General features: G+C 33.7%; 1 protein-coding gene across 4 annotated transcripts in view; it reads right to left on the bottom strand.

Moving 5' to 3' along the window:
• kcc (solute carrier family 12 member kcc) overlaps window positions 1-21,752 on the bottom strand; it is a 650,839-nt gene that overhangs the window by 397,317 nt on the left and 231,770 nt on the right. Inside the window, exon 1 of one of the 4 annotated variants that reach the window (XM_065363360.1) lies at window positions 8,520-8,753. The exons of 2 other annotated variants lie outside the window; for them this stretch is intronic. The gene's annotated coding sequence lies outside the window, so the exon portion shown is untranslated. Of the gene's footprint in view, window positions 1-8,519; window positions 8,754-21,752 lie in introns of those variants that run through there. One more of the 4 variants, XM_065363359.1, reaches the window with a different exon arrangement.

The raw sequence follows: 21,752 nt of genomic DNA, 5'->3' as shown, positions 1-21,752 counted from the left end.
TTAACACGTTGCGGGTTGTTTTTTCTCTTACGTATTTTTCAAGTGTCAGTATGTGAGAAGTCTCGTTAACGAAATGGCATTCGAAAGATTATAAAGTAGCCTAGGTACCTGTACTTGAAATGAGCCAACGTAAGGAACTAATTTTGAACAGATCGCCAGAGAATAATCGAATAGACAAATCGAAATAAAACACTAAAATCTTGAATTCATAAAATGAGCTATGCGGATAAAGCATGCTGGATTTCGAAAAAAAATAATGTGGAAGTTTACTTCGAGTAGGAGAATGAGACTACCCAAAAAAGTTTCAAGTCACTTCGCTGTTGAAGAGCTTAAGCCACCGATCCTCAAAGATGGATCATTTTTGATAGCCGTACCCAACAAAGATTTTTTGGTGGGTGAAGGTGAAACAAATTGGAATTTGAAGAGATTTTCTGAAAATCCTTCGTACGAGTTTTAATTATACCTCAAGTGGGATGCGGCATTTATTAAAAAAATTACTTCACGAAACATAGCGTTAAAATCAATGCGTTCAACCACTTCGAACAAACTATGATTTCCTATCATGAAGCGAGCAAGCGAATTTTTGGAATGTTCAGTTTTGTAAAAATTGCGAAAAAAAAGACTAAGACAAAATTTTCAAAACGCCTTTCGACTGGTTCAAATCACAAGCTCGTCATTTCAATCATTAATTTCCAGTGGAAAATCAAACAAGTCTTCATCGGGGTTCCAAAAAAGTGTACATTTTTGTCAACATTTTCAAAAAGTGTCTATTTATAGTCAACTTGTCAAAAAAGGGCCAATTTCTACCAAATTGTCAAAACAACTCTTATCACCACCCCAATCAATCCGAGTGGTGAAAAATACAGTGTAAGCTAAATTTTAGCGATTTACCTCAACTTGATCAAGTTTTTAGTTTCAATAAATACTTTCAAAAAATTTATCAAAAATCATAAAATGAAATTGAAAACTGAAATTTGGCCTAAAAGTGCATTTTTAGACGCCCTTTCGATTTTTCTGATTGACACAACAGTATTTTTGGGCGAGTGGAATTCCTCTTTAATAAAGGTTGAAAACTTCAATTTCTTCATAAATTGCAGCATGGTATACAGTAGGGTGGGCCGTCTTAGACTGTTCGTTTTTTGGAAAATTGGATGGGTTGATTCATTAAGAAGTTGGGGGGGGAGACCTCAGAAGACTGCAGGAAAAATTTTGGATCTCTCACTCAAGTTATCATTTTTCTACCGGGATTTCAAATTTTGAAATTAACACAGAAAATTTTTTAAAAAACAAGTTTTTTGAAACAATTTTTTGGAGCGATAATTGATTATCTTATAACCACTTGGAAATAAGAAAATAGTTTTCGAATTTTTTTTTCATCTTTCCGGGGATTTTGCACAACTTGCAATATCTACGTGCAATTTTGGACCAATACAAAAGTTGTGTTAAATGACCTAAAAAAAATTGAAAAAAATTTCAAAAACGGCCCTCTCATTTCCAAACTAGGTAAGTACATAAAATGGGTAATCAATCATCAAAAAAAAAAAAAAATGCTGGACAAACTTTTTTGGTTTTCAATGTTCATTTGAAAATTTGAAAACGCGGTAAAAATATGATGGTTCATAATCATATCTTTCTGAGGTCCCTTACCTCACTACTTTTTATCGAATCCCTCCTCCAATTTTTCAAAAAAAAAAAGAAGAAAAAAAGTAAAAGATGGCTTATCCTATAGTGATGAATACGATTTATCAAAAAATGTGCTTTAATTAAAGGTAATTTTCAATAATATGAAGTAGTTAATGTTTCGAAGCTATCCACATTCTTCAATTTCTACATACCTCAAGAGCATATTCTTAAAACGTGGCATTTACGAAATACTTAATTCAAGGTATTGGGAAAGCGCAATACATTAAACAATTGCCGATTTGAGTAAGTACAAGTAAATGAAATCAGAAAATTGTCATTAGGTAAGTTTCACTTCCTCTTCACTTTTTTCTACTAAAAATTATGGTCCTACAAGTAAGTACAGTCGGCCCCGCTTATGGTCGCATTTGTCCGAGGCAAATTGATTTTATAAAGCGAACCTTTGAAAAAACACAATTTTCACATGAAAAAATTTACTACAACTTCACAATGTACATGCATACTAAAAAGATGGATTAAAATTACGATAGGTACTCCTGGATTCGCGATTTAGGTACATAACATATCTATTTTTCAAATGTTTGGACCATTTTCCCTTTATCATCACTTGAGAGAAAGTTGTTAGTAATCAAAATTTAAAAATAAGAGAATAATACGTGAAAAAATCCAAAATTTTTTATTTAAAGTATGAAAAAACAAGCCATTTTCCCAAAAATACCTCAATATTTTCACAAAATGATTCTGCTAAGCGGGGAGTTTGATTGCATTAAACGAGTGATTTTCTGTGTAATTAGGTACAAAAAATCGGGACCAAGCCATTTGATTACATTAAACGGGTGATTTTATTAAGCGGATCCATAATAAGCGGGGCCGACTGTATTATTTATTTACTCGTACAATCGCTCGATTGTAAAATTGATTGATGATCAGTTGTTCTTTTTCTGTCATCTTTATCAGAAAATTTAGCAGGATGAATAGCATTAGGAACCTCACTCACACCGATGCTCTAGCATTGACATCATTTACCAGTTCTCAAATTCCTATGATCGTTTACCTACTGACATGAAAGATAGCAAATGCAATTCATCATGAAGTAAAAGACACTTGAAAGAAATGGGAAATCATCGTTTGCGCTTTAAATCGTTTGCGCTTCCCATTGTTCTCATCCAGAAGCGCAAACGATTTAAAGCGCAAACAGTTAACAGCCAAAGAAATGGGGGTAGCTGCGAAAGGTCCGATAATGAGAAATTTACAACGGAACTAATCGAACATGAAGCTTAAAAATGAATAGCGATCACTCTAGATGTGAATAACGTGAAGAAAATACAATTTGATGCGATGACTGAACTACGATCGTCATCACAATCTTAATTCGCAATACGAAAATAGCGAATCGTATGTCTGAAGGAAAACTGGAGACTTATGTCTATGATTGTCTATTGACATGAAGGTTAGCCAATGCATTTCATCACAAAATAAGAAACTTTGAAAGAAATGCGGTAAGGACATCCGCATAATCGCGAGAAATTCGCAAATAATTTCTCTCCTCATTTTTGCCTTAAAACGCCTTCGATTCTCTATTGAGCATTTTTGAAAGTAAATCGATCAAAATGTCGAGGGTTAAGCAAGTTACATCGAACTTCAATCAGGAAGTCTACGCCGAAAGATTTATCCGTAAGTACAACTATTCAATGATAACTAGATTGATCATTTTTCCTGCGATCTGAGATGTAGCAATAAGTTTGTACTATTTTTTCATAGCCAAACCGAATATCATATCGAGAGAAATGCTAAACAATCTTGCGGTGAGATACGAAATGACAAGAGACATAACAAGTGAGTGAAAAGTTGAAAGCAGGATATGTTAGCATTATGAATGAACACTCATCAGCTTATAATCATGTCTTTGTCTTTTCTCTGCACTTAGGTAAATCCAAAGTAATTTATCAAATCAAAGACGATCACCGTGTGGTTATCTTCAAAAGTGTAGCTAAAATAGTAATACGATAATGGTGGTGCCGTGATCGTATCACTCTGCTTTAACTGCAAATCAGCGACCTTCTTTCACCGTAATTTCGTTCATGTTTTCTTTTTAAATACATGTAAAAGTACTCGCCGCGTTCTAACAATTGTCAACTTTACCTTTGGGACTTACTCCGTGGCTAGGTAGTTTTTCAGTTAAACTACACACTCAGCGAATGACAGTGTCATTCCTGAGTACCTAGCGACGGAGTACTTCTCAAAGGTAAAGAAACGTTAATTCTAAATGTATTGCGCCGCGAAATAATTATCAAATTTGACACCGTCAAATTTGAATTTTTTTAAATTTCTTTCACTACCTACGTTGCGTTGTATAATGTACTTCTTTTTCTTTCTTTAAAATCTATTTATGTTGCGCCGCGTATATTGTTTTTTCTGTCTTATCTTTTGTATTTTTCCTCAAAGTTTTTAATTCTTTTTGTTGATTGACGATGGTGTCGTCAAGAGTAAATTGTATTAATTTTTACAAAATTCGATAGTGTCGAATTTTAAACCAACCAGATGTTACCCTTCGCAATAGTTAATAGATTCTTTCTTTTCATTTTCTCCAACTACAATAGCCAAAATTTTTTTTACAACAAACAAACATAATAATAATTCTTTTTCTTCAGAGTTAATTTTTTTTACTTCAATGACTCTCGCGTCGTAACGCTATTAAACACCACACTGAGAAAACTGTATATACTTAGTATGAATTACAATAAATTTATAGTAAACGTGCTCCTCTTTTGGCATTATAATCAAAATTACTATAATTATAGTAAATGACATACTATAAATTATGATAAAAAATACTACATATAGTAAAATTTACCATAACTATAGTATTTCAGTTATGTACTATAATTACTTACAGGATTTTTTACTATAATGCCAAAACTGGAGCAAGTTTACTATAATTATAAATTTATACTATATAAATTTTTCTCAGTGCACGAACTCTGAAACTCTACTTAAAGGTGACGAGTATTTTCGCGAACTATTAATTCAAAAATTATTGAAATTGCTCCTCCGCCAGACCCTGTGTGTGACGAGAGTGAACCTGGCCGCGTCCACTACCTACCGCATCATTTTGAACTGCTATTCGCTGATAGGCTGTAAGTTGAAAAGACATTTATGAAAAAGTGAAACCAATATTATAGTTTTTTAGCGCAAAAACTATAAAAAGTCGAGAGAGTCAACACCTGCGTCCTCCCTGTTGAGGCTCAAACCTGGACTCTCAATAAAAATTTGAAAAGGAAACATTAAATCCTACTCAAAATGCCATGACTCGCTCTATGCATAGGAGTTTCAAAAATAAGACACGGTGAGCCTGGCTGTAAGTGTATTTATATCTGTCTTTTTTTTTTTTTTTACTAAGCTTCAAGTTTTTCATTTTTTCATGGAAGCCTCCACACGCACGGAATCTAAACAATACAGTGTTAAACCCTTTCTAGGCCAATTCTACCAATTTTCCAAAAATTTCATATTTCATGTTTGGTTGAAATATGAAATTTTTGGAAAATTGGTAGAATTGGCCTAAAAAGGGTTTAACACTGTATGAAATATTTTTTTTTTCAATTGTTTAGATTCGGTGCGTGTGGAGGCTTCCATGTTAAAAATCACAGAGAGTTATTCAATCGATTAACCAAAATTAGTGAAAACACACGAGAGTTTTTACTACAAACAATCAACGCCGGAACGGATACCAAATACGAAGACAAGATGAGTGGTTTTTTTTTTTTTCTTATCAAAAGAAACACTGCTCACTTCTTATATCTCCTTAACACCAACCTGGTAAGTGAAAAGTCGGTTCTTTCACTCTATTTGTGTGAGTGTTTTTCCACTTGTTTATTACTAACAATGTGTTTCACTTTTATTTAGAGTCCGCGCCATCGTCTATGACGATAAACGAAACGTTGACGCCAATGCAAATAATGATTTTGGCCAACAAAACAGATTACGAACCCGGCACGACTTTCAATGCTGGAAAAATGGACCTCCCAAGTATTTCAGCGAGTAAATAGGCCTAATTTCGAACACCGGTGTTTTTTTCTTTCTCTCTGTTTTAGATTGTAGTTGATAAGGATATAGAAGTATCCATTGAAAACTACAAAAAAACTCTTTAAATAGCTGATCCATACATTGACCAAATTTGAAGTTTTGGAATCAGAATATTCCAAAATAATTGTAGACAAATTACAAATTATTCATCAAAATTGAGTAAAAAAAAGTAGGTACTTTAAAGTTTTCCATTTTTTTAAAACAAAATAAATTCACAGATGAAATTATCTACATTTTGTCTAATTACATTGTAATTTATTGCAGGAAAATCCCAGGAAAAGAATTGATGATACAGTACCAGAAACACCATTAGAAGAATTAGGCTCATTACACAAAAGCAAAAACAGTAAGTAGTCGATTATTTTCATGTAAACCTGATCTGTTCGGTAGAAGAGGTACCTACATTGAGTTCACCTATATTGTACTGATATTTTGGTACTTATGTACTGGTATATATTACTATACCAGTGTTTTTTTCTTTCTTTCTGTTTTAGATTGTAGTTGATAAGGATATTGAAGTATCCATTGAAAAGTACAAAAAACTCTTTGAAGAACTGATCCATACATTGACCGAATTTGAAGTTTTGGAACCAGAATATTCCAAAATAATCGTAGACAAATTACAAGTTATTCATCAAAATTGAGTAAAAAAAAGTAGGTACTTTCAAGTTTTCCATTTTTTTAAAAACTAAATTCACAGGTGAAATTATTTATATTTTGTCTAATTACATTGTAATTTCTTGCAGGAAAATCCCACGAAAAGAGTCAATGAAGTAGCAGTTCAAAAACTAATTAAAGAATTGGGCTTATTACGCAAAAGCAGAAAGAATAACGTAGTCGATCAATTTCATGTACCTAAACCTGATCTGTTCAGTAGAAGAGGTATCTAAATTGAGTTTACCTATATTGTACTGATATTTTTGGTACCTATGTACTGATATATTATATATTACTACACCTACTGGTGTTTTTTTCTTTCTCTCTGTTTTAGATTATAGTTGATAAGGATATAGAAGTATCCATTGAAAACTACAAAAAACTCTTTGAAGAGCTGATCCATACATTGACCAAATTTGAAGTTTTGGAATCAGAATAATTAACTGAAATTAGTGAAAACACACGCGAGTTTTTACTAGAAACAATAAACGCGAGAACGGATACCAAATACGAAGACAAGACGAGTGATAAGTGAAAAGTTGGTTCTCTCACGCATTTGCTTTCACCATATTGGTTGATGGTTCTAAAATATTGTTAAAAAATTATCAATTTGAAAAAAATCTGAATTCAAACTATTTATTTGCTTTTCTTATCTATTCATAGAAAGGTCTCGTTTCATTTTACAATATCAGTTACCAAAAACGTTATCAAATATTTGGTCAGTCGTTTGACGAAAAATCTGGTTTGATCTTTATACGATTAGCAATGAGTATCAGACCGCACAATACATTCAGTTGACACGAATAGTTCTGCTGCCATACTCGTAATTAAAACTTGAATGATAATGAGTAAAAAATTCAACACAAATACCAAACAGGGTAGTTTGAAATGTAATGTAAACAAAACAAAACAGCCAACAATTTTTAATCATTTCGAACTGCTATTTGCTGTAAGTTGAAAAGACGTTTATGAAAAAGTGATACCAATATTATAGTTTTTTCTTCACGCAAAAACAATATAAAGTCGAGAGAGTCCGATGTCCTCTCCCTGTTGAGGCTCAAACCGGGACTCTCAATAAAAATTTGAAGAAAACATTAAATTCTACCGAAAATACCATGACTCGCTATATGCTATATAGGAGTTTCAAAAATAAGGCAGAGTGAGCCTCAGACATATTGCCAGGAGTGACAGGGTTTCAACAAATGAAATTAGAAGGAAAAAATAGACGTGGGCAGGACATGCTGTGCGAGTGAAATATGGTAGGAAAGGAAACAAAATTCTAAATTGGATACCAGAAGCAGAAGGAGGGAGAAGGAAGAGAGCCCAGCAAGAGAGGTGGTCTGGCAACATACATCGTGAAATTCTTCAAAACAGAAACACTATTTCGGAATAGCGCTGGACTTGGCTGAATGGACCAGGTTGCCAGGTTAAAAGAGTCCTTTGCTCAAAATTCAGGCCTGGCTCACTTCCTAACAGAAAAACCATAAAGCAATTTCAGACATTGATTCCGGTTCATACCCATGCTCAACTTTTATTTCGTTTTTATTATATGTACTTATACAAACACAAGGAAATATTCACATTGAATATCAATATATATATTCAAAAAAAAATTGTTCGCTGATTGCAAGAGGGATTTTGCTTCTCTCATAGCTTATCGGTTGCTTATTTTTTTAAAAATAGTTTTCAATATTGAAACACAAAATTATGTACCTACAGGTAAACACGTTAGGTAAAAAAAAAAAAGAATCACAATTGCAAATCACCACATACAAATTTCATGACATGATTTGGCCTAAAAATCCGTCCATATTGCAAATTTTGGCCACTTGAAAAAAAATCTGATCCGTGAACCAAAAAGTATCATCCAGACACCACCCTAATAAAAAAACCACCTATCCACTCAGACTCGCAACTAGGTAAGAATAAATTAAAAATAACCATAAATGTCTTCTCGAACCTCACCTCCAAACACTCCGCACTCAACATTCATCACCACTTCACCACCAGAATCGTAATTTACTGCTCAACAACACATTAACACCTACCGCGCAGCACGCCACCGATAACGTTCTCGTTAATGAACGTGAAAAAAAAAACAGAAAACCCCTGTAACAACAATAAAAACCACCATTTACCTAACCTGCACTATCTGTTGAAATGATAAACCGTATATCCGTACACCACATAAACGATTAAACGTATATCATCGCGAAACGACTGCGAAAAAAAAGCTAAGCACACGCGTCAGCAACACGCTACACCATTTCGAGTACTTTTTCATTAATACTTCGGATACCATTCACCACGAAAATAAAACAATACGTTCGCGTACTCGTATTAACGACGAAAAAAAAACAGCAAAAAGTATATAAAAAGTATAACTCGGACAAATAATGAAAAATTACACCCCCCAGTGAAGGTCACGCGTGTTGCATAACCAACCCTTACGGCTTACAGACTTCACTACTGTGATAACGTCCGTTCAAAACGATCGCCAACGCTGCCACCACCCCTATATCGCAGTCGTCGTCGATCGAATACCGTCTAGTATGCAGCCACGTAATACGTATTATGCTATAATAGGCACTTCGACAATTCAAGGTCGTGAAATAACGCTGAAATTACCTTCATGGCAGAATATTTTAATATATGGACGTGGTAGTTGCGCAGCTTTCGTCATTAAAGTTGCATGAGAGCAATTTATAGTGCATTTTCGGACATCAATTCTTAACCAATCGTGCTTCATTCACCCTTATACTCGTATCCGTATAAAATTTGAGGCAGGAACTAAATAAAGAGACTAAAATAAATCCATATCAGCAATTTTAGTAATTTCAAATCATACATCCCCGAATTATTTAGCTAATGAGAAACTCGATTAGCTTTTGATTAGGCTCATGAGCCAAACGACTTCGAAAGCATATGTAATGGACCTGGATGGTACAATCAGTGAAATTCCAAAACTAATGAAATTGATGTAAGAGGATTAGGGTGGGTCGTGGAAAAAAATGCGGTGGATTTTGGCCAAATTCAGCAGAAACCTTCATTTTTAATAGAAAGTTACTCCGAAAAAACTTCTACTCCGGATGTGTCCCAGAAATGGGCTCTCAAAAACGGATTGAGAGCCCATTTCTGCGACACTTCCGGAGTAGAAGTTTTTATGGAATAAACTAGCCAAGTCACAAATGAAAGCACCTATTTGAGATTTTGCGTAAATCTATGCTATGTACTACCTACTATGACTGTTCGCAGAAAAAATACCTCAGAAATTGTGTGGATAAGGATCTTAAGAGCACTGAGAGAAACATGATTTGCCGCACTTTGGAACCCTCGCTGATGGCTGCCGGTAGTTTAATGGGGCGAGGCGATAATGGAAAAATACCATTGATTCATACGGAAATTTACACGTGTATTATTTGTATAGGTATGTGATACTTATACGCAAAGCTGTTTCATTTGCATACGTGTATGCGTTATTTCAGATGTACTGGAGAAGACATACCCCTATCTGTGTAAGCAAAGTGTGAGAACTGTGCTCAGCTCAAAACTTACAAAATTTGCTGACTCAGTGAAGAAATGAAGAATGAATATCCACGTCGAATCTCTAGAAATTCAAGACCAGTAGTATGCTTAAATGACGAAGAGGAGCGCATAAATCGTGAATCTTCAGCTGTTGGTGGAAGATGAGCAACAAGTTTCACAATGATTTTTAGTGCATTTTCTCCTGTTTTGACTTTAACATTCTTTATTTTAGTGATTTTTTCAAAAATTAATTCTTTCCTGATTTTATTTTGAATATTAAAACGATTTTTTTGCCTGGATTTTTTGCTGAATTTATCACTTCTTGAGCTTTATTCGTCATTTTTTCGTGAAAATATTCCTTCGAGGGTATGATGTTCAAAAAATTTTAATATTCGTGAGTTCTCTGTTTGGAATTTTCAGCGATTTTTCTATGTGTTTTGAATTTTATTGATTCATTTTTTTGCCTAAATTTTATTCTTGATTTTGGAAAAACCTTTGTTCTGGAATTGTAATTTTTGTAATTTTTATAAAATTTTCTCCCAATTTTGTCTCAAATTCTAATAATAGCTTCAGCTTCATGTTTTAGAATTTTCGTGAGTTTTTTTTTTTTTTTAAATTGTAGGTAGTGATTTTCACTGTAATGTTGTGGGAGGTGTTTTTCCAAATATTTCCCCTAATTTCGATTACACCCCCCCCCCCAAAAATGACCTGGAAAAGTTGAAGTCAGACTGGGACATGCATGTCTTGTATGACGTAATAAAATGCCTCACACTTTGAAAATTCATTTGCTTTTCTTTTTTCTCTACATCTAGTTATGCTCTTCAAATTTGCAAGGCCTCAACCATGCTCAAGTAGTTGAGCAGCGACCGCGAGAACAAAAATCAAAAAGCTCGAAGAGAAATGCAGTTAAATGTATAACTAAAACTATCTACAAATTGTGAGTTCTGTTCAGGTAAGTTTTTATTAAGAATTCTTTAGGCGAATTTTTAACCGGTTAATAAAATGTTGATTTTTTATGGGTTTCTTAAAGAAAATAAAGAAAAATCCGTGGCACATCTGCTGATAAATACTTAATATTAAGTATCTATATAAAATTTTATATACTTGATTTTTTTTTTATTATTTTATTATAAATATTTTTTTTATTTTTAAAATGGATTCATTTAACTTTTTCTTATATATTTATATAATTTAGATTAAGTAATTTGTGAAATTAAAAATTAATTTAATTATTTTGTAAATAATGTTCGATAAATCTATGGAAAAAACGTGCCGAAAATAAATGCATTGATTTCATCCGCCAAGTCTCAGGTCGAAAATTTTAAAACGACCGCAAAAGAGGAGTGCTTGTCGATATCACTGAAACAGGAATGTACAAATATATACCCGATAGAACAGCAAGTACGACATGCTGCATGTTTACCACGAAATTAGAGATGTACTCGTCAAAAGAAAGGAAATAAATCGAATAGAAGCCATTGACGAAGCAGATTTGAAGGAATTGGTAAAAATTTTCAAAATACGAATTTATTCAAAAATAAGCAATTTGCATATTTTCAACCGCTCAGTAGAACCCTCAAAGTGGTCTTGGAGCTTTTATGGCAATAGCACAGATCGGCACAGAATCTCAAAACACTTTCATTTGGGACTGAACAGTTTTTCTTGAAACAGGTTGAGTAGCGACAGGAAGGAAAAAACTACGATTTTTTTCATTTCTGTTCTCCAAGGGCACCTCTCAGACTTGATGAAGATATCCGCTGTATTTGATAAAAATCCTACCTTTTTTTTCATGATCCCCTAATGTAGATAATTAAAATCAGATTTCAATCAAGAAATCAACAAAATGCTAAGAAGGTGTCAAATACGAGTAATTGTAATCCGTCCGCGATACACGATGAATTTGAAAGAAGTTCATACCAAAAAAACATCACACTCACACTCTCATTTCACTTCGCAGCACTTCGCGACAAATAAAAACACCTAAATTATCCCTATTCAAAACTTCAACACTGGGGGGGAAAAAATTTCCATAATTATCTAACAAATACTAAAAGTTAGTTACGCAGATATCGCAGAGAGAAAAAGAGAAGAGTTCATTATTCGGCGTCGAATTGTACTCGAGTAAAACAGCGAACGCTAAAATTCGAAAGTTTTCTATCCGACAACGATGACACGAAAAAGAAACTTTCAACTTTGCAAAAATTGATGTAATTAGTCGACAAAGTTTTTATTCATCTTCGCGAAACACGCGACGACGGATAATTTTTCAACCATGATTTAAATTTTTATTCAATTATTTCCAACTCTTTTCTTCATCCTCACTCCTCGTATATAGTTACACGACTACGAGCAACGTAAGAATTATCACCACCAGAGGGCTCATTCAGTTCAACGAATAGATATCAAATTCTTCCATTTTAAACCCAAATATCGTTGTATTTTTATAAACTAAAATTAAAATTAAGTATTGTTAAGTGCAGAGACCATTCTTCAGCGAGCATATTCGCAAATGATTTTTAAAAAAAAGACCACCTAGGCCTAAAGCAAAACTTTGTTTGAATTTTTTATTCCTAAAAAAAGAAAAACTATTCGAGAAGCCCGATAAAAAAAGCTAGGAAAAAAAATCATGCTAAAACTTTTTCAATCTTGCCGCCATCGAGTATAAAAAGCACTAAATTTTTTCTCGCGGTTTATCCTTTTAAGTAAAACTTGGCGCGGAGCGAATTTTCACTCTAGTATTCATTATAAACTTGGTAAGAAGTTTATTCAGAAGGAAAAAAAAGAAAGGAAAAAGATGGCAGATGTACCTACTTGTATTCTTAGGGTAAATTATCGGTCTCGATAGAATATCGTAAGGGGGGAAGAAGGGGAAGTGAAATTTATTAATTTCGTCGAAACTTCTTCACTGAGTGACTGAAAGATGTATAACGAAACAAAAAAATTCTTATTCTCACTTAAGGGAATCTCTCGGGTCGTAAAAAATGTATAATAAAAAGACATTTATATTCATCTTTGGAACTACTTCGCATCCATTAGATTTTTTAAAGAAAGGATCACAACCGAGAGACTACGTAGAACTTTTTTTTTACCTACATTTGAGATGTTTCTTACACAATGTTATAGAAATCAGTAAAAATGACGACCAATTGATGTTAAATCAAGAAGTCAGTAAATAACTTGGAAATATTCATTGATGAACAAGTTGATGACGACGGTGAACTGCCTTTTTTTTTTTTTGAAAATGTGGGGGGAGGAGGTCGATACAAACTTGAGAAAGGACTTCAAAATACTGCACGAAAAATATTCACTTCGAAGTTTCTGTTGTAATATTTTTAATAAGATACATACTTATTATAGCAAGAAACAATATGACACACATAGCACAGCTTTCACAATCCAAGACACAAGGGGGGGGGGGTTTAGGTCAATACAAACTTGAGAAAAGATTTCAAAAGACTGCACGAAAAATATTCACTTTGAAGTTTCTGTTGTAATATGTTTTATAAGATACATAGGTACATATTATAGCAAGAAACAATATGACACACATAGCACAGCTTTCGCGATCCAAGACACAATTGAGAATCCCCCCTCCCCAACACAGCAGAATAACGATCAAAAAGATCTCAGCGAACTTACACCTTATTTTTTCCTTTTCAAAAACGATAAACGAAAATTTCTTAAAGACGAGGAAGGAAAACTGGAAACATCTTCCAAGTTGAGTTAGTAAGTATTTAGTTTCTGCGCTACATCTCGGAGCAAGTGAACTAGAAAGGGAGTTTTGAGCTACATAGCGAATTAATCTGTTACAGCAAGACGAACTTTTCCAAGTTTTTTATTCGCGTACTTCATCGATAGCTTTTTTCATTCGGGTGGAATGAGCCACATCGTCTTTTTAGTGATGAAAGGGCGTTGATTATTTCCACGAGCTACTACTTCCTCGAAGTAAAAAAGAAGCCAAACGTGGGAGAGGTTATCAAGACGTAAAACCTTTCTGAACCCCGAACTCGGGGAAATATCCCACGTGTTTCATCTTCTTCTTGTTTTATTCGAGATTTTAAAATATTTTAAAACTCCTTTGTACAAAAAGTCAGTTTGTTAATATCAATTTTAAAATTGCTTGGCTTCTTCGCAGAACAGTCTAATTGTCAGCCAGATCTAAAATCGTAGCTACTGACTAAAGTAAATCCATTCTTCCAACACAATAATTGTAATTTCAATAGATAATCATTATAGTCTGTAATTAGAATTGTTTTTTTCTACACCTCGTACCACTCACTAGAATTATTTGCATTCTGAAACCAGGACCACTATCATACATCATCCAGTAATGAATTTGCCTACAATTTTAATGATCCTTCGGACCGCTCTGTCATAAATTTGCAAGTCATTAGACAATGGTCCTTCGCGCCGGTTGAAGCACGTTGAAGTCATAAATTTGCCAATCATAAAATCCGATGTTGACGTATAACCGCGAGCCCAAAATAACGGTAAGTAGTGAATTGTTTTTTTTTTTCTTTTTCGTTTACTAAAAATTAATTTTTTTTGGCTGTGTATTATGTAATGTAAGTATATTGTATATTAGTCACAAAATTAACAAATATTGTTGTTTTTTTTACTGAAATTTGGCTAAAAAAAATTTTATGTTGGTTGGAAATTTCAACTTTGCGTAAATCGAGAACCATAGCAGGTATAGAGACTTGCACTTTGCGCTATTGAGTAGTAAATCTTGTATAGAATTTTTCCATGCGGATGATCATTATAGTAGTTGATCAGGGATCACCACATAAAATAAAATGTCTGAAAAAGAGCATGTTCAAAAATTTTCTAATTTCACCGATTTCATTGAAAATCTAAAAAAATAGTCTCCATCTTCATATGTCACTATTATTATTGGTTCTTGAGAAGAAAAGTTCGTCTTTTCAATGATACATCGCTCATTCGGCTATCTTAATTACTTGAGAAGCTATGGGTGTTCGAATGTTGAAATACGTGCTATGAATGTTGAGAATTCCACGAGAAAAAAATTAAACTCCAACATAGCATGTCAATTAATTAAGATAGCTGAATGAGGGTTGTGTTATTAAAAAGATCAGACTTTTTTCTAGGAGAAACATGTATAAAAATGATAAGTAAAGAGGAAAATTTTTCGAAAAATTCTAGAAAAATGGTAAAAATCATCAAATTTTTGATCAGTTTTTTCGGATATTTTGTTTTGCAGCATGCCCCCTCCTCTTCCTGATCAACTACGACAATGATAACCCACATGAAAAAATTTTAGACAAAATTTGCTATTTCAGTGGCATAACGTGCAAGTCTCTACCTATACCTGTACGGAAGATTAAAATGGAGGATTCAACTGATTGTTAACACTTCCAGAAACGTCTCAACAACAGAACGAAATTAACAAATGGGAACATTTGTCCATTTCAGCTTTCATTCAGAAATTTCTATCCACCAACTTGAACTATGCGTTGTAGATTTTGAAAAAAAATTTTCATTAAAAATTACTTCAGCCGAAATTGAAAGTTTATCACAGGCAACCATTGGTCAGTTCAACAATGAGTTGTACTGCCATCTAAGGAGCCACAGACCTACTACTTCAAACTTTGGAAAAATTCTGGAATGTACCAAAAATAGATTTCAACTTACCATATCTTTGTTTAAGACATTGCAGAACCTATATAAGACTAATAAAGTAAGCACTACTCAATATTGATCATGTTTCATTTTCAAAACCTCTTCAATGAATAACTTACTTTTGCAGGTAAAAAGTCTGCAGTATGGCAAATTTCAAGAAAACCACGCTAAAAAAGCTTTACTTTGGTTTCTAGGACCAGATAACACGTTTCAAGATGCTGGACTGTATATTTATGAATCTGGTTAAATTGCTGCCTCTCCGAATGGAATTGGACACAATTTCTGTGTTTCGTATCAAGATAAACCAGTCGAACACATTCTGTCTCTGGAGAAACAGTGTATTTCTTTTGACGAGAATAACAATGTTTATATAAATTGAACTTCACACTCCTATTATCACCAGATCCAAGGGCAGTACACTTGTGCACTGGGCAGACTTTTGATTGAAATCGACCATATCGAACTTGTTTTCAATACACTTCGAGCAAAACCTCGAAAGCTCAACTTCAATGAAAATATACTTTCCAACACGAACTTCACACTTAAACCACCCTGTATACACAACGCTTATTATACAAACACTACTCAGTCTGAAAACCCAGACCAATTTACGATATCCGATGAAAGCATTGAAAGCCACACGAAACGCGACGTTGTTAGCGAGAAAGGTACCTGTACGAATGGAAATGCATGGTGTCGACATTTCTACCCAAAAATAATTAAAATTCGCCGAGCTTTCGCGATTTTATTATATCGGTATGGAAATGATTAATTTCAACGAGAATAATTTGTTTCCACAATTGCATCCATTCTTTGTATATAGGCTACATACACATGTACATACCTACAAAAGACACATCTACATTTACATTTTTGCTACACCAAAGGGTTAAGTAGTAGTAGAGTATCCCATCGTCGTATATTTCGAAGCGAAAGTGGCCCAGCGTAGAGGAACCCGCACAGTGCGGGCGAATTCCGAGGAATCTCCATGGTTACCGCGATTTCATGTATAATATAAAATTCGTGGCTACCGTCCCCCTACCGCGTCCCCAAAGTAAACTGAAAATAGTAAAATGACCAATGAAGTGGAATCGTATACCGCAGCCGTGTTCTAATACTACCTATTTTAATGACTATAAATAGGCTATCTAATTTTCAATGTCAAACATCGCGTCGTGTAATGGATTTCTGCCTGTTTTTGTTATCGGTATCGTTTCTTCCCTCGTATCGCGGGGGACTCCGAATCGATATCGTTTGGTCGTTTCATTTGCAGTGATGTAGGTAGGGTATTTTTTTTAAACGACTGAAATTGAATTTAAATAATTATTTAACTTTTGGAAATACGTGGTGACGATCGAGTCGATAATCAAGTGTTTTTCGAGTAGGTGCTTTTTGGTCGTCACGAAACTCTGAAGAGAGCAAATTTATTGTTATTAAAATTAATACCGATGAATATAGGTATTTTTGGAAACTGTACTTAATAAAAATCATCTTTCATTTGATTGCTTCTGAAGCACAAGGTTCGATGGCATTGGTATGAGATTTGAACCTTACGATTTTTCTTTCAATAAACAGATAACCTTGTGTTTGATTCGACCCGCTTTAATGAAAATTTTCAAGATTCATGCGTTTGATCATGTTAGTTTGAAGGCTTATTGAAAAATTGATCAGTAGCGATCCTTGTATAATCGCTCCACGGCGGTTCGGAAAAGGTGAGAACCCAGTGGCCAGAATAAGGTAAGTTTTTTTCCAACTCTAATTCTGATTATTCCAACAGGAATCGAGCTTTGAATTTCTTTTTTCTTAGAGTGCTTTTGAAGCACAAGGTTCAACGGCATTGGCATACTTATATATTTCTCAATGCTCAAAAAATCTGAAAATGAGTTTTAAGAGAATCAAACTCGGTTTAGATGTTGATCAAAAAATTGAACACTTTATTTTTTTTAGACACTGGACAGTGGACATACAAAGTTTATTACATGCAGTTAAATTTTGGAACAAAGAATCGAAGTACCTACACCTTATTTTCAATTTATTATTTCTGTAGGCGAAGGGCGTAATGGTTTATGGCCATATTACATTCATCAAGCTACACGGAAAAAAAATTATGGATAATTTTTACTATTTCATACAGTAACCGGATCCCATTCAAAAATATTGTGATTTTTACTATGAGATTAGTAAATTTACTATGAAGAGTAATAAATTTTACGTAATTCTAGGTAAAATGTATTTTTTTGGCTGAGTAAAAATCACTATTATTTTTGAATGGGATCCCGTTACTATACTGAAATAGTAATTTTTATTAATTTTTTTTTCCATAGGTATACAGTATACACCGAACATCGTACCAGAAATCGGCTGTTCACAAAAAAAAAGGTAAAATGAACTATCACTTTCCAATCAGTTGTATCTACTTGGCAGATACTTACACTCTCAACGCAGTGACACTGACAAGGGAGAAAAATGCGGCAATTTGCTCAGGCCCCCATTTACCAGAGGATCCGCGTTAAAAAAATTCTGAACTTTATTTTTAGAAGTGAGAGAAATGTTAATCCTGGCTCGAATTTTTGAACACAAGACGAAAATTAATTTCATTTTTGAAGAGAGTATGTAAACGTTATTCATCTTTGGACAGAAAATGCAACCTTCATACTTGAAGAAAAGCTGAAAACTTCATGGTACACAGGCTCTAAATTTTGATTGAGAAAAAATTTCTGGTGAAAAACATTCTCGAAAAAAAATGTTTCTACAAGAAAAAAAACATTCATGAAAAAATTGTTTGTAGCGAAACAAAAAATTCATTCTGGACTTCAATTTTTAAAAATAGAAACTACTTTTTTGAGAAAACTTCTTGAAAAAGCGTTTTTAGAAGAAACTTTTCCAATAAACTTACTTTTTGAAAATTAAATGATCTTTTACACATATGTCGGGGGAGAAAAATTCTGCTTTGCAACCAACTCATTTTCTATCTTAATTTTTCAAAAAAAATATATACTTGCTTTAGAGGAGAGGGTACAAAAAATTGTAGGGGGCACCTTTTTTTTGCTCCGGGCCCACATTGAATCTCGGCAACACTACTTCAAGTCAACGCTGGAGAATTCATCAAATGAACTTGAAAAATTTCATAAGAGAGGATTAAAAAAAAGATTCGATTGCAATTCTGTATTTAAAAAAAATTGAGATCGATTCAATAGTCGTTTTTGAAATGGTGAAAGAGCTCAAAGTGAGTATCTCAATTCCCAAAGAGAAATTCAAACGAGCAATTAACCCTTAAATGCCACACTTATATTTTTTTCAAGATTTTCTTGCACTGGACTGACGCGAGACTTGATATCATGGCTACCTGATACATGTGCGTAAATGTTCAGCCTTTCATTTGGCATGTTTGACACATTGCCTACTTTCATATTTTAAGGGGCACAATTTTTTGAAAAAAAAATAAAATTTTTTCATATTTTTTGATAGTTTTTTGTAGCCAATCGACAGCGACTGGAATGAAACTACCGCCTGTTAAATATTTATGTATCCATGCTCTACTAATTTATGTACAACAACTTGCCTATTTTTCTCATTTAAGGGGCAAAAAATTCAAAAATAATTATTATTTCACTCGTTTTAAAAAATTTCTGCCCCTTAAAATAAAAAAGTATGCAATATGCTCAACAGCGGAATTGAAGCGCAAGACATACACACACATGTACCAATAGTCGTTCCCACCCGAGCACTCTTTCCTGCCAGCGTAACGCATCGAAAAAACTGGTGTGGTGAAATTCACCACTTTGTGGCATTTAAGGGTTAAAAATCATGAATCTTGTTGAATTGTTGACCTACCCTGTACCTTAAAGCTGAACACTTCATCTTTTTGAGAGTATTTCGAAAATCAGACAAATAACTTGGAAAAAAAATTGCAATTAAATAGGATTACAAAACCATGCACTTCATTTAGAGTTTTCATTAGACAATCAACTTCATACGAACAGAAATAGTCTCGCGAGGTTATTTGATTTTGAAAAAATTCAGAAAAATAGTCAAGATTGACTCACGAGATGCACATTGCACATTCTACAATTATTGCAGCAGTAGGTCCGTAACCGTAATTATGAAGAGTTCACAACAAGCTACAATAGCTACACATTTTATCCTTTGCTCATATTTCATTCATCATGGAACTTGAGAGTGAAAATAACAAGGATCCCATAAGGTGACATTATGTCTGTCCAGTTCTACTCATTACAGGAGTTCCTTCATACACTTACCTTTGATGATAAATATTTCCTCAATAAAAAAATGGAAAAATTCCGCTGATTACCAGAAAGTCCAGTCGTCAACTGAATTTTCTTCAAATTATAAAATACACCCTGCATTTCTTTTTCAAAATCAAACGCCCTCGCGAAATACCTTTCATTTTCTGTATAAAATTCACTGCCTCTGACACCAAAAAAAAAAACTTTATGAAAAAGTAGTAGTCTTCTGAAGGAAAAAATACCTGAATGAAGCACTTTTTTGTACGAGTACCTACCTAATAAATTTTCATTTCTAATTTTTTTTCGTCAAGTTGTGATAGTGACTTTCGAAATACATATGTACCTACTTACATATTATTTTTAGATGGTGAAATACAAATAATATGTAAACAAATAGTTTCAGCGTACTTTAACACAATCCATGATTCTCGATTCCTCGTATGAATTTCTTTTTGAAAATTCAGGAACTCCTTCGAAACAGTATTTCTGTTTTCAAACTGAGATTTGAACCAATCACGATTTTTCTTTCAGAAAACAAAAATCTTGTGTTTGATTTGACCCACTGAAATGAAAATTTTCAAGATTTATGCGTTTGACCACTCTATAATGTTATATGCACCTAGGAGATTCGGAAAGAGCTAGGCATGAACACTGAGGACATAATCAGGCAAGTTTTTTTTTCAACTTCAACTCTGATTATTGCAATACGATCAAGTTTTGAATTTCTTCTTTTTAAGATTGCTTCTAAAGCACAAGGTTCTAATATTTCTTTCTATCCGGGAAAAACTCTGAAAAAGGGTTTAAAAAAACGAACTCTTTTCTTTTGAAGAATCATCGATTTAGAGTTCGATTATATTTTGAAAAGTTTCAGAAGAGTTGAGTAGTCATTTTTTGAATTCCTTTCAAAATTAGTTGAATGTTGAACAGACAGAGGAGTTGATTCATTTTTAAAAGGAGCACACGTAACATTAGAGTCACTGACGCAAGCTTATTTAAAACATTCGCCGATTGTAAGAGGTGGGAGTATTTTCGGCCTAATTACTCCACATAACGGCGCACCCATTTGACAAGGGGCGAAGAGAACATTCAATCTTCAATAAATATCTGTTACTGAAGAATTGAAGACACACGTGTGATTCGATCCCCTCACACACACACAGAGGTGTTATGACAAGTGAGATATGGCTTCGTTGTTCTTGGAAGCTCTAGTGTACCATTTTTAATTATTGTTTTGGAACTTGAATACCATTATCAGGGGCCAGAATAAGGCAAGTTTTTTTTCAACTCCAACTCTGATTATTCCAATATTCAAGCTTTGAATTTCTTCTTTTTCAAATTGCTACTGAAGCACAAGGTTCTAATATTCATTTCAATCTGGAAAAAAAACTGAAAATTGGTTTTAAAAAAATCAATCTCTTTTAGAAAAATCATTGATTTAGAGATCGAGTACATTTTGAAAAGTATGAGTCGAATGTTAAATAGACTTAAGAGAAGATTCAATTTTAAGAGGAGCAACCGCGCAGTAATCCAAAATAGCACACAAATTATGGACGAACCATTCGCAGATTGTAAGAGGTTTTCTATGTACTTAGCGATCTCGACCATTCGAGGTGTTTTGGTATACCTGCTTTAGAGGAGGAGATACGAAACATTTTCAGGAAGGCCCTGTTTTTATGCACTGGGCCCGCATTGGATCTCGTCAGCACTCCTTACTTATTACTTCAATGCTGGAGAATTTGTCAAACAAACGTGGAAAAATTTCATGAGAGAGGAATAAAAAGATTCGATTGCAATTCCTGTAAAAAAAAATTGAGATAGATTCAAATTGTTATTTCTGAAATAGAGGAAGATCCCAAAGTGAGTATTTCGATTCCCAAAGAGAAATTCAAAAAATAAATTAAAGATTACGGATCTTATTGAATTGTTTACGTCCCTCTATACTTTTAAGCTGAGCACTTC

The sequence above is a fragment of the Planococcus citri genome, chromosome 4 (assembly GCF_950023065.1).
Source record: "Planococcus citri chromosome 4, ihPlaCitr1.1, whole genome shotgun sequence".
Lineage (NCBI taxonomy): Eukaryota > Metazoa > Arthropoda > Insecta > Hemiptera > Pseudococcidae > Planococcus > Planococcus citri.
Note: the sequence above shows the minus strand (reverse complement) of the source record. Positions and strands in the feature narration are given on the sequence as shown.